The 12,156-nt window shown below is 40.6% G+C and overlaps 1 long non-coding RNA gene across 1 annotated transcript in view; it reads right to left on the reverse strand.

Moving 5' to 3' along the window:
* LOC139026834 (uncharacterized) overlaps positions 1-12,156 on the reverse strand; it is a 405,332-nt gene that overhangs the window by 198,075 nt on the left and 195,101 nt on the right. The gene's annotated exons all lie outside the window — the stretch shown is intronic.

Genomic DNA, 12,156 nt, shown 5'->3' on the forward strand with positions numbered 1-12,156 from the left:
CAAGTTAGTGTACTGTTAGCTAGCTAGCTAATGTTAGCTGTCTGGCTCGCTAACTAACGTTACGTGTATGATATTTTTATTTGTATCTCAGAGCCATTTGCTTGGATAGCTATAGCCTAATGTTAGCTAGCTAACATTGAACCGGGTTGGTTAGTTACCTGCAGATTCATGAAGGGTTGTAACGTCATGAGTTGGGATTATGGTTCATTGTTTACCTACCTAGCTAGCTAACATTAGCTGGCTGGCTTGATAGCTAACATTACATGTATGATCTTATTATTCGTATCTCAGAGCCATTTGCTTGGCTAGCTATAGCATAATGTTAGCAAGCTAACATTTAACCTGGTTGGTTAGCTACCTGCAGATTCTTGCAGGGTAGTAGAATCATGAGTTGGGATTATGGTTCATTGTTTACCTAACTAGCTAGCTACATATCTTAACAAAAGGCTTCACTATGCAAGTAATCATTTTGAGTGCGTTCGTCAATTCAGTCTGGCCATCTATTCTGATTTCAAAGCACTCTAGTCTGAGTGTGCCAGAGTGCAGAATAACTGACAAATTTACGAACGCACAACACCCGCTGAATATGGCCGGTGTCAGTAAATGTCGGCAAAAGAGCTAAATTAAAATGTTGCCAGCAGCACCGTTACAGTCACCAACACTCTGGATAACCTGAAAACAGCCTAACCAGCTCTGCTAGGGCGAGTAAAATGGTCAGAGTGGGGTGTTCTCTCATTTGTGTCTGGAAGTAGCTAGCAAGCTAGCTAATGTTAGCCAGTTAGCTTGGGAGCTTGACTGCCATTGTGAGGTCAGAACATTCGGATCAACCCTACTCATCGGCCAGAGTGTCCAGTATGCGCTCCGAACACTCCGAGAGTGAAACGCTCTGAATTTAGGAACTGACAATCTGACACCACAGTTACAGCCACCAATGCTCTGGATAACATAACAGCCGAACCAACTCTGCTAGGGTTGTAATGTTCAGTGAGCTGTTCTCTCATTTGTGTCTGGAAGTAGCTAGCAAGTTAGCTTAGGTGCTTGACTGCTGTTGTTAGTACTGGACGCTCGGATCAACCCTTAAAGAGATGGGTGGGGCTAAAGCTTAAGAGGTTGTGAACGATGCTGAATGGGTGTAGACAAAGAAGCGCTCTTCAGTAGGCTGTATATATACCCCAATTTTGGGTGGAATCTCCTCCTTCTCTCTAAACACTACATCTCTGTTGCGAGGCAGGAAATTAAGTGACGCGGGCAATAAACTGTTCCTTCTCCCTTAACGTGACCTGACCTCGGCCCCCTTCCTCACTAATACACGGCTCCCCACCCTTATCACTGCCTGCCAACATGTGATCGTTTTCCCTGCACTAAACACATTCCAAGCTTAATTGCACCCACCATATACATTCCTCCTATAGATAACCATTAGCTTCTGGTGTAGACCCTAGACTATGGCACCCCTCATGTCTCTATTATAACTAATGATTAATCATTTTTAAAGTTTAGAAATCCGAAACCATCAAAGTTGATCCATTTTCAAAACATAATTACTTTCCCATTGTTCCTTAGCTGTAGTCTATGATATACTATTTTGTAGCTCTGAGTCTCTCGTCTCTCTTTTATCCCATGTTACATCGGTCACATATGTCAACAGTCAATACATGGTAATCACAGGAACAGATAACACACAGACAGAGGGGTCAGCTTCAAAAGGGAAGTCGATACCTGTCWGCAGTAACCATCAGTTACCTGGTGCTCTGGCCTCAACCCCTACGGCAGTGCTGTCAATACGCCCCGGGCACTGTGACACCTCAAAAGCCCATGTTATGAGTCAGTCAACTTGATACAGTCCTTCTCTTTGCATGTGGCATGCATAACTATAGATGGCACGCAGAGGTTTATAGGGAAAACATAATTAGTAAGTAGCCAAAGCTGCTTAGATATAGTCGACAATGTGACTGTCCATTCAAATACATCACCAGCCCAGTGAAGTATATTGGCTACAGTGAACTTTGCAGAATCATTGTAATTGCACAGAATGGCAGCAGCAGTGCACAACCTGTCAGACATTGTAGAATAGTTTTCTAGTTCTCATGCCTCTCACATTCTCTGACTATACAGGCTAGAGCTTGGTGATTTAGTACCACACTCTTAAATGTTTCAAGAATATATCCATTAATAAGAAATGCTTCTTTGACTTACTCAGCAGACAGTTAAAAATACCATTTGAACAGTTAAAAAACTAAGGCCCTTGTAACCGATGGAGAAGTTGATGCAACACTCCTTACTGTGTCAACAGAGACTAGGGATTTCTAGGTTCAAAACATTCCATATTGTTAATCAAATGAAAAAGAGCTCACAGTTGTCTCACAGGCTGATATACACTGCATGGCCATGTGYACACCTGCTCATCGAACATTCCCTTGAAAAACCCTTGAATGCATAGGTGTGTCCAAACTTTTGATTGGTACTGTATATAAATATTTTTTAAATACCTTATTTACATAAGTATTCAGACACTTTGTTATGAGACTCGAAATGGAGCTCAGGTACAACCTTTTTCCATTGATCATACTTGATTGGAGTCCACTTGTGGTAAATTCAATTGATTGGACATGATTTGGAAAGACACACATCTGTCTATATAAGGTCCAAAAGTTAACAGTGCATGTCAGAGGAAAACTAAGCCATGAGCTCCGATACAGGATTGTGTCGAGGCACAGATCTGGGGAAGGTACCAAAATATTTCTGCAGCATTGAAGGTCCCCAAGAACACAGTGGCCTCCATCATTCTTAAATGGAAGAAGTTTGGAACCACCAAGACTCTTCCTAGAGCTGGCCACCCAGCCAAACTGAGCAATCAGGGGAGAAGGGGCTTGGTCAGGGAGGTGACCAAGAACCTGATGGTCACTCTGACAGAGCTCCAGAGTTTATCTGTGGAGATGGGAGAACCTTCCAGAAGGACAACCATCTATGCAGCACCCCACCAATAGGGCCTTTATGGTAGAGTGGACAGACGGAAGCCACTCCTCAGTAAAAGGCACATGACAACCCACTTGGAGTTTGCCCAAAGGCACCTAAAGGACTCTCAGACCATGAGAGGCAAGATTCTCTGGTCTGATGAAACCAAAATTGAACTCTTTGACCTGAATGCCAAGCATCACGTCTGGAGGAAACCTGGCACCATCCCTACAGTGAAGCATGGTGGTAGCAGAAAAATGCTGTGGGGATGTTTTTCAGCAGCAGGGATTGGGAGACTAGTCAGGGTTGAGGGAAATATGAACAGAGCAAAGTACAGAGAGATCCATGATGAAAACCTGCTCCAGAGTGCTCAGGACCTCAGACTGGGGCGAAGGTTTGTCACGCCCTGGCCTTAGTATTCTTTGTTTTCTTTATTATTTTAGTTAGGTCAGGGTGTGACATGGGGTTAGGTTTGTGTTTTTGTATTGTCTTGGGTGGTTTGGAGTGTCTAGGGGGATTTGTTAGAGTGTATGGGTTTGTGTTGAGTGGATGTGTCTAGAATAGTCTATGGTTTAGTGTATGTGTCTAGTATAGTCTATGGTTGAGTGTAGGTGTTTAGAAAAGTCTATGGCTGCCTGATTTGGTTCTCAATCAGAGACAGCTGGTCATAGTTGTCTCTGATTGGGAGCCATATTTAAGGGAGCCATAGGCTTTAGGTATTTGTGGGAAATTGTCTATGTAGAACGTTTGTAGCCTGTATGTATGTGCACAACGTTTGTAGCTTCACGGTCGTTTTTTGTTGTTTTGTTAGTTTGTATAGAGTTTTGTGTCGTGTTCATCTTCGTGGTGTTAATAAAGGAAGATGGCTTATTTTCCAAATGCTGCGTTTTGGTCCGTCTCTCAACCACACGATCGTGACAAGGTTCCCCTTCCAACAGGACAACAACATTAAGCACACAGCCAAGACAATGCAGGAATGGCTTCGGGACACGTCTCTGAATGTCCTTGAATCAATGTCCTTAAATCAATTTTATAATAAGGCTGTAACGTAACAAAATGTGGAAAAAGTCAAGGAGTCTGAGTACTTTCTAAATGCACTGTATAGTGGACATTTTACCGCATTATCTGAAGAATATCTTTCCTCAGTCAGCACCTTAGTCTGAACCTTTCTCTTTGCAGCACGGGAGAACTCAGAGGCTACATCAATTTAAATTTAAATTGCCAAATAGAGAGGAAACAACAGTCTCCCACAAGCAAACTGTGTCTTACCGAGATGTAACACCTGAATTTTTAAAGAGTTATGAAATGTGGTTAATACTCATGAAACTATAAAAATACCACACGGTTGAGAGAAATATGGAGAGACTAACCTGCTTAGTCTTCAGCTTTTCTCAGTTTAGAAAAATAGGGAAAGTATAACCCAAGGCCATGATGGGCTTTAGTAAATTGAATATTTGTAATGGCAATGTTATTAGTCATTAGCTCCATCGCTCTCTGTCTTGGAGGCTCTGACTATATGCTTCGACTTCACCTTACCTTGGCAGCCATCTTTAATTACATTGGCCCAGTAATGGATGCTTTTTCCCAGAAGACCATAAGTTAGCGTACAGTGGGAAGGCATGGGACAGCGGGAAAGAGGGATAGAGAGAGATGGATAATGGAGAAGGTGATTCCGACAAACAGTGAGTAAAGACCTGTCGGAGAGTGACAGGCCCCTGTTTCAAAAGCTATAATGGAACGACTCCAGCAAGTCATGCTTTGTCAAAGCCTGGCTCCCCTTTGTTCTCAAGGTAGAGAATCCCATACATCCCTTCTATTGTAGTAGGTGACACATTTCCCTGACCTGTTCACTGGACGTGCTAACTTGTCCCGGACCTGCTGTTTTGGACCCTCTCTCTACCGCACCTGCTGTCTCTAACTCTGAATGATCGGCTATGAAAAGCCAACTGACATTTACTCCTGAGGTGCTGACCTGTTGCACCCTCTACAACCACTGTGATTATTATTATCTGACCCTGCAGGTCATTTATGAACGTATGAACATCTTGGCCATGTTTTGTTATAATCTCCACCCGGCACAGCCAGAAGACGACTGGCCACCCCTCAGAGCCTAGTTCGTCTCTAGGTTTCTTCCTAGGTTCTGGCCTTTCTAGAGAGTTTTTCCTAGCCACCGTGCTTCTACATCTGCATTGCTTGCTGTTTGGGGTTTTAGGCTGGGTTTCTGTACAGCACTTTGTGACATCGGCTGATGTAAAAAGGGCTTTATAAATACATTTGATTGAATGTGATTGATTTCATTATACAAGGCCAGGAGATCTTTGTGTGTGCTGAGCGATGAACCGAAATGTCGTAATTCTTTTAGTTGGTAGACAACTCATTTACCAATTACTTGAATTCCATTTAGTGTTTTTTGTGTGTGAGCTCAACACTCTGTTTCTTTAGAGAGAAATCAAATCATTCTCAAGAGAACTTGAGTCAAGAWCTATGTGGGATGCTGGGCTTGAGGGAGTTGTAGTGTTCACTAGGCAAATATTTAACCAGTTCAGCGCAAAAACATGGTAATTAACTACAATGTGTAACGGTGTTCCTCCTCCTCTTCATCCGAAGATGAATGATGAATGAGGATGAAGAGGAGGAGCAGGGATTGAACCAAAACGCAGCGTCGTGATAAGACATGATATTTATTTAAACAAAACCGAAAACACGACGAACACTTGAATAGAAACAAAACAACAACGTAGACTGACCTGAACGTAAGAACTTACATGAAACACGAAGAACGCACGAACAGGAAAAATGACTACATAAAACGAACYAACAAACAAAACCGAAACAGTCCCGTGTGGCGTAACATACACAGACACTGACACAGGAGACAACCACCCACAAACAAACAATGTGACACCACCTACCTTAATATGATTCTCAATCAGAGGAGATGAAAACCACCTGCCTCTAATTGAGAACCATATCAGGAACCCATTAAACCAACATAGAAACACAAAACATAGACTGCCCACCCAAACTCACGTCCTGACCAACTAACACATACAAAACTAACAGAAAACAGGTCAGGAACGTGACACAATGACCATAATCCATTGGGCCTGTTCTTCCCGCTTGGACATAGATGGATTGCCTACACACAGACTGTGTGAGAGAGGAATGTACACAACACAAGGGACAAGAGGGATAGAAACATTTCATGAGTTAGCTAAACCCGATTGATAGTTGTCTTAGTTGGTAATTAGCAGTCTTGAAAGTATGCCTTGTGTGCTTTGAAGAACTAGTACCATTACTTTGTCAGACTATTCTGCAGCATACTTAGGCAGCTACCAGCTAGCCACTAGCCTAGCTAAATAGGATGACTCAAAAATAGTACAGTATGTGGAGCACAGAGATAATGTTAATTGTCTGGCTGGCTGGCTGGCTGGCTGCTAATGCCTGAACAGAAATTAGTTGATGAATTAATAATAATAAAGTGATCAAATCAAAACGAAGTAATGTACACAACTTAAATATTGTATTATTTCATATTAATTTACAATTTTTCTATTGTTGTCTACACTTTTGGACCTGACAGAGACAATGGAATCTTTTCAATGTTTTTAGCAATTGAATGTTCATTATTTTTGGCTTTGGAATTGCCATTAAAAAGCTCGACAATCATTTTAATGTCATTATGTCATAATACATTTCATGTTACTTTTATTTTATTGAAACCGAAATCTAAAATAACCGAACCGAACTAACGTCAAAAAGCCCTAATTGCTCAGCACTAGTATGTGTGTATATGTGTTTGTGCATTTATATGTGTGCGCGAGTGCATATCTGTGTGCAAAGTCCATGTACATGGAACAGCAAGCTTATCTTTAATGTGAGGGAAGCCCAACAAAGACCTGTGCCCAATTAATCTCAATGTAGCCTCTTTTGGTCGTTGCTTGAGTTGTCCTTCTTGGTCCTTCATGGGGCATCTTCATGTAACAATAAACGACTGCCTCAGACCCTCACTCTGACATAGAGGAACAAAAGGGAAGAATATAACTGACTAGAAGAAACTGGGTCTCTACACTTTCATATGTGATTGTTTTATATTTCCAATGCTTGTAGAAATGTACAGAAGAGTATTGGGACTTGGATTAAACATTTTTGCAAGATAGTACTTTTGAAAAAAAGCCAATATTTTGAAAACAAAGTGGCAATATTTCGAGAATAAAGTGGCAATATTTCGAGATTAGAGTCAAAATGTGATTAATAAAGTAAAAAACACACTCTTTCAAACAGGCGTAACACACACACATGGTATCCCCAAAGCAATACCATTATAACTTCCATGGTGTGTTGTCAGACTGCAAAGAGACATGGAGTTGCGTGCATCAGTCCCTCTCATTGTGCCCTTCGAATTCACTACAATGTTATTCTCAATTACCTGTGTAGGGGTGATCGGGATTGTTGTAACACGGGATAGTTGTAACACTGTGCCCATACTCAGTTTAGTCCTGAACCGTCATGTGACAAAAAAATTCCCTGTGATAAACTCTGCAGATTCTATTGACATAAATACGATTTTGAGGTAAGAAAGTCAATATTTTGACCAAACTAGTTTTAGTGATGGCATCAACTGCTTGTAGTTCCATTCACCAAACTTATATCATGTTTATAACCAGTCTTTGTAGACATATTTGATGCAAGTTAGCAATGTTAAAGTTTTAAAATCTAGCTTAAATGGAAGCTCGCTAATGGCTGTAAAGGTCAGGGTTAGTTGGAACAACTTGTGAGAAAATGTTACAACTAACCCAGAGAAAAACGTAATGTTTTTGGTACATGTTTTATTTTACTTTCAGCATGACTAGATCATGGAAAAGAAAGACAGGGGAGTATTCTCCACACTTTAAAAAGAGCATCAAATTATATAGCAGAGCAGGGGAAGTCAATCAGATTGGTAGTAAAGTAGTATGGCATATGTCATGTGACGCTGTACAGATTCTGCAAAGAGAGAAAGAAGCTAATAGAGAAGGGATCGAGAGAGCTTCCTCATGTAGGCTACCATAGTAGAAACAGGGCCTTCATGGTTGAACGGGAGCAAAAATGTGACCCGTTTCAGAAAACTAGGCGTATGTCGTGGGTTACTACTTCAGAGGAGAGCCATTTGAACGTAAACTCAAACTGCGTTTTTTGGCAGAAATGCTTTCTCGAACATGTGAACTTTCATGTGCCTTAATAGCAAACTTCTATGCCATCTGTTTATACAAATAAAATTGTTAAATTATGAGCCTAGTTGGTTTAGCCACAGAAAAAGTCAGCAACCTTCCCGCTAGCAATGATTGGCTGAGCTAATGAGTGGGCTGGACATGCCGAGCGATGAGTTTGGATTTGGTCTTCCATATAGCACACTTCTGTCTATTTGAGCTAGTCAGCATGTCTAGGTAATCCTGTCTAAAGCGGCTTTTAATTTTTTTTATCGTATAGTAAAACTGCGTTAGTGTTGCTATCCACTTTCTAGAGGACTGAGTTTTGAAATCAGTGGAATTCGAGTATGATAGCTAAGGAGATTACATCTTCAAACTAAGGGCAACCATGTCATCCGATAGGAGACGCGTCCATCCATGATGTATACGGGTAAGATTTTCAGATATTACACATTTCTAATTTTGACAGAAAGTGGTTTCATTTAAAGTTAAAGAGTACTGTTTGCTAGCTAGCTAAAGTTATGTGTATGATCGTATTATTCATATCTCAGAGCCATTTGCTTGGCTAGTTATAGCCTAATGTTAGCTAGCTAACATTGAACCTGGTTGGTTAGCTACCTGCAGATTCATGCAGGGTAGTAACMTCATGACTTGGGATTATGGTTCATTAGTTACCTAGCTAGCTAGCTACATGTGTTAACAAGTATCCATTTAAATAGAATGTCACAGCAAACAACTGTTGATAGATGTACTAGCTGGTAAAGTCACTCTGACTATCTACTCCAATTTCAGACCACGGGTAAGATAGTCTAGCTAGCAACATTTTCAGATATTAAACATTTCACATTTTGACATAAAGTATTTTCATTTCAAGTTAAAGTGTACTGTTTGCTAGCTATCTAACGTTAGCTGCTGGCTCGCAAGCTAACGTTACGTGTATGATCTTATTATGCGTATCTCAGAGCCATTTGTTTGGCTAATTATTGCCTAATGTTAGCTAGCTAACATTGAACCTGGTTGATTAGTTACCTGCAGATTCATGCAGGGTAGTAATGTCTTTTGTTGGGATTATGGTTCATTACGGTTCATTATTTACCTAGTAAACTAGCTACATGTCTTATTTCAGAGCACTCTCATCTGAGTGTGCCAGGGCACAGAATAACTGATTAATTTAAGAACGCACAACACCCGTTGAATATGGCCGGTGTCAGTAAACGTCAGCAACATAGCATAGTTAAATTGTTGCCAGTAGCACAGTTACAGTCACCAACGCTCTGGATAACATGAAAACAGCTCTGCTATTGCGAGTACAAATGGTCAGAGTGGGGTGTTCTCTCATTTGTGTCTGGAAGTAGCTAGCAGTTAGCCAATGTTAGCCAGTTAGCTTGGGTTAGACTGCTGTTGTGAGGTCAGAATGTTCAGATCAACCCTACTCATCAGCCAGAGCATTCAATGTGCGCTCTGAATGCTCCGAGAGTGAAACACTCTGAATTRATGAACGGACAATCTCACAGCACAGTTGCAGTCACCAACGTTCTGGATAACATAACAGTTCTGCTAGGGCGAGTAATGTTCAGTGAGCTGTTCTCTCATTTGTGTCTGGAAGTAGCTAGCAAGTTAGCTTGGGTCCTTGAGTGCTGTTGTTAGTACGGAATGCTCGAATCAACCCTTAAAGAGATGGGTGGGGCTAAAGCATAAGAGGGTGTGAACGATGCTGAATGGGTGTTTCGGTACTACTACTCTCCAGTAGGTTTACCAAAACATTCAAGGAACATTTTCTCAAAAGTGAGTTACAAGTTTATCAACTTTCAATGCAGAATTACTTTCCCGGTGTTCCTCAACTGTAGTTGAGCGGGCGGCAGGTAGCCTAGTGGTTAGAGTGTTGGACTAGTAACCGAGCTGATAAGGTAAAAATATGTCGTTCTGCCCCTGAACAAGACAGTTAACACACTGTTCCTAGACCGTCATTGAAAATAAGAATTTGTTCTTAACTGACTTGCCTAGTTAAATAAAGTTTTTTTTTTTTTTAAGTAGTGCATGATATACCATTTTGTAGCTCTTAGTCTCTGGCTTGAAAGTTGATAAACTTGTAACCAACTTTTGAGAAAATGTTCCTTGAATGTTTTGGTAAACCTACTGGAGAGCTCTTCTTTGTCTACAGCCATTCAGCATCGTTCACACCCTCTTAAGTCTTAGCCCCACCCATCTCTTTAAGGATTCGCATGTGAGGCCATGTAGTAAACAACCAAAGATTTCAAGACTAAAGGCTGGTTTATACTACGTCTATCGTCAGTCTATTGTCATCCGACATCAAACTTGTCGTTGTCGTCATGACTACAGGCTGCATGACATCAGTAGTGTATTTTAACACCAATAAACCCACCCGTTTAAAAATGAATTCAATATATGTCAATCTAGCAAACCATGCAACTTTATACACAATGTTTTGGTTCATTTCTAGCTTGTTAGCTAGCTAGCTAATGTTAAGTTAGCTGGCTAGCCAGTTCAAATAATGACCAAATCATATAGCTGACAACGTCTTCACTTTATCTAATTTGTTGTCATTATTACAGGAAAATAAACTCACAACAAGATCATTATTTACAAGTTAATGGCGAGCCAATTACAGAAAATAACTTACGGTAAGTCTGACAAAATAAAAGCAAGGCATTCTACCAGATGATTTTAGGACTTGGACACATTGGCCTAATGTTATATCCTAATTTGACTTTGGTGCAGGTCATGTTCGTCATATTACCGTCTCTGGTAAAAACATACTGTAATATTCATATGTGTAAACATACTGAATTATAATTGGATGCATTTTACCGCCATATCATACTGTGCTATGATTGGTTAAGACCACCCAAATGGTTAGGTCATGGTCAGTTTTGATCCTGGTTGGCGATACGTTAACATGCCAGTTATAGCTAGCTAATAAAGAGCTACATTAAGAAATATCCTGTAGTACTGCATTTTATTATTTTGTACAAAGTGTGCAAAACAAGACACATACTATATCAAATAAAATCAACGTTTATTTGTCACATGCACAGGATACAGAAGGTGTAGTGAAATGGTTACTTGCATAGTGGAGACTTTTGTTTAGACATGTAGCTAGCTAAACAATGAACCATAATCTCACTCATAACGTTACCACCCTGCATGAATTCGCAGGTAGTTAACCAACCAGGTTCAATGTTAGCTAGCTAGCTAACATTACGCAATAGCTATGCAAATTGCTCTGAGATACAAATAATATTACTAACACAGATCATACATAGCATGCTAGTTAGCTAACAGTACGCTTGCACTTGAAATGAAAACAACTTTCTGACAAAATTGGAAACGTATAATATCTGAAAATGTAGCTAGCTAGACTATCTTACCCATATACATGGATGGATGCTTCTCCCTCTCTGTCACGGTTGCCATGGTTTCCATGGTTGCCCTTAGCTTAAGATGTAATCCGGAGACAGGTGTTTTATACAGCAGCCTTCTGTGTGTTCTTTTTCCGACTCCCTCAGCATATTTGCAATCCAACGCTAGAATTTTCTCCATCTACTTAGCTATCATTCTCTAATTCCACTGGGCATTCCACTGATTTCAAAACTCTGTCCTCCAGAAAGTGGAGAGCAACACTTTTGCAGTTCTACTATGTGATATCTTTCAAAGTGTGCTGCATAGCAGACCCATCCGAACTCATCTCTCGGCATGTCCAGCCCATCCATTCTCTCAGCCAATGATGGCTAGCCGGAAGGTTCCTCACTTTTTCCGTGGCTAAACCAACTAGGCTCGTAATCTAACAATTTTATTCGTATTTACAGATGGCATTCAAGTTTGTTATTAAGGCACATGAAAGTTCATGTGTTCCAGAAAGCATTTCTGCCACAAAACACATTTAGATTTTAAAAAACAAGTTTACATTCAAATGCTTCTCCTGTGAAGTAGTGACGCGCAACCTACGTCTAGTTTCCTGGAACGAGTCACATTTATATTGTGGATTGTGTCC

Source organism: Salvelinus sp. IW2-2015, linkage group LG4q.1:29, assembly GCF_002910315.2.
Source record: "Salvelinus sp. IW2-2015 linkage group LG4q.1:29, ASM291031v2, whole genome shotgun sequence".
In the NCBI taxonomy this organism is placed as follows: domain Eukaryota; kingdom Metazoa; phylum Chordata; class Actinopteri; order Salmoniformes; family Salmonidae; genus Salvelinus; species Salvelinus sp. IW2-2015.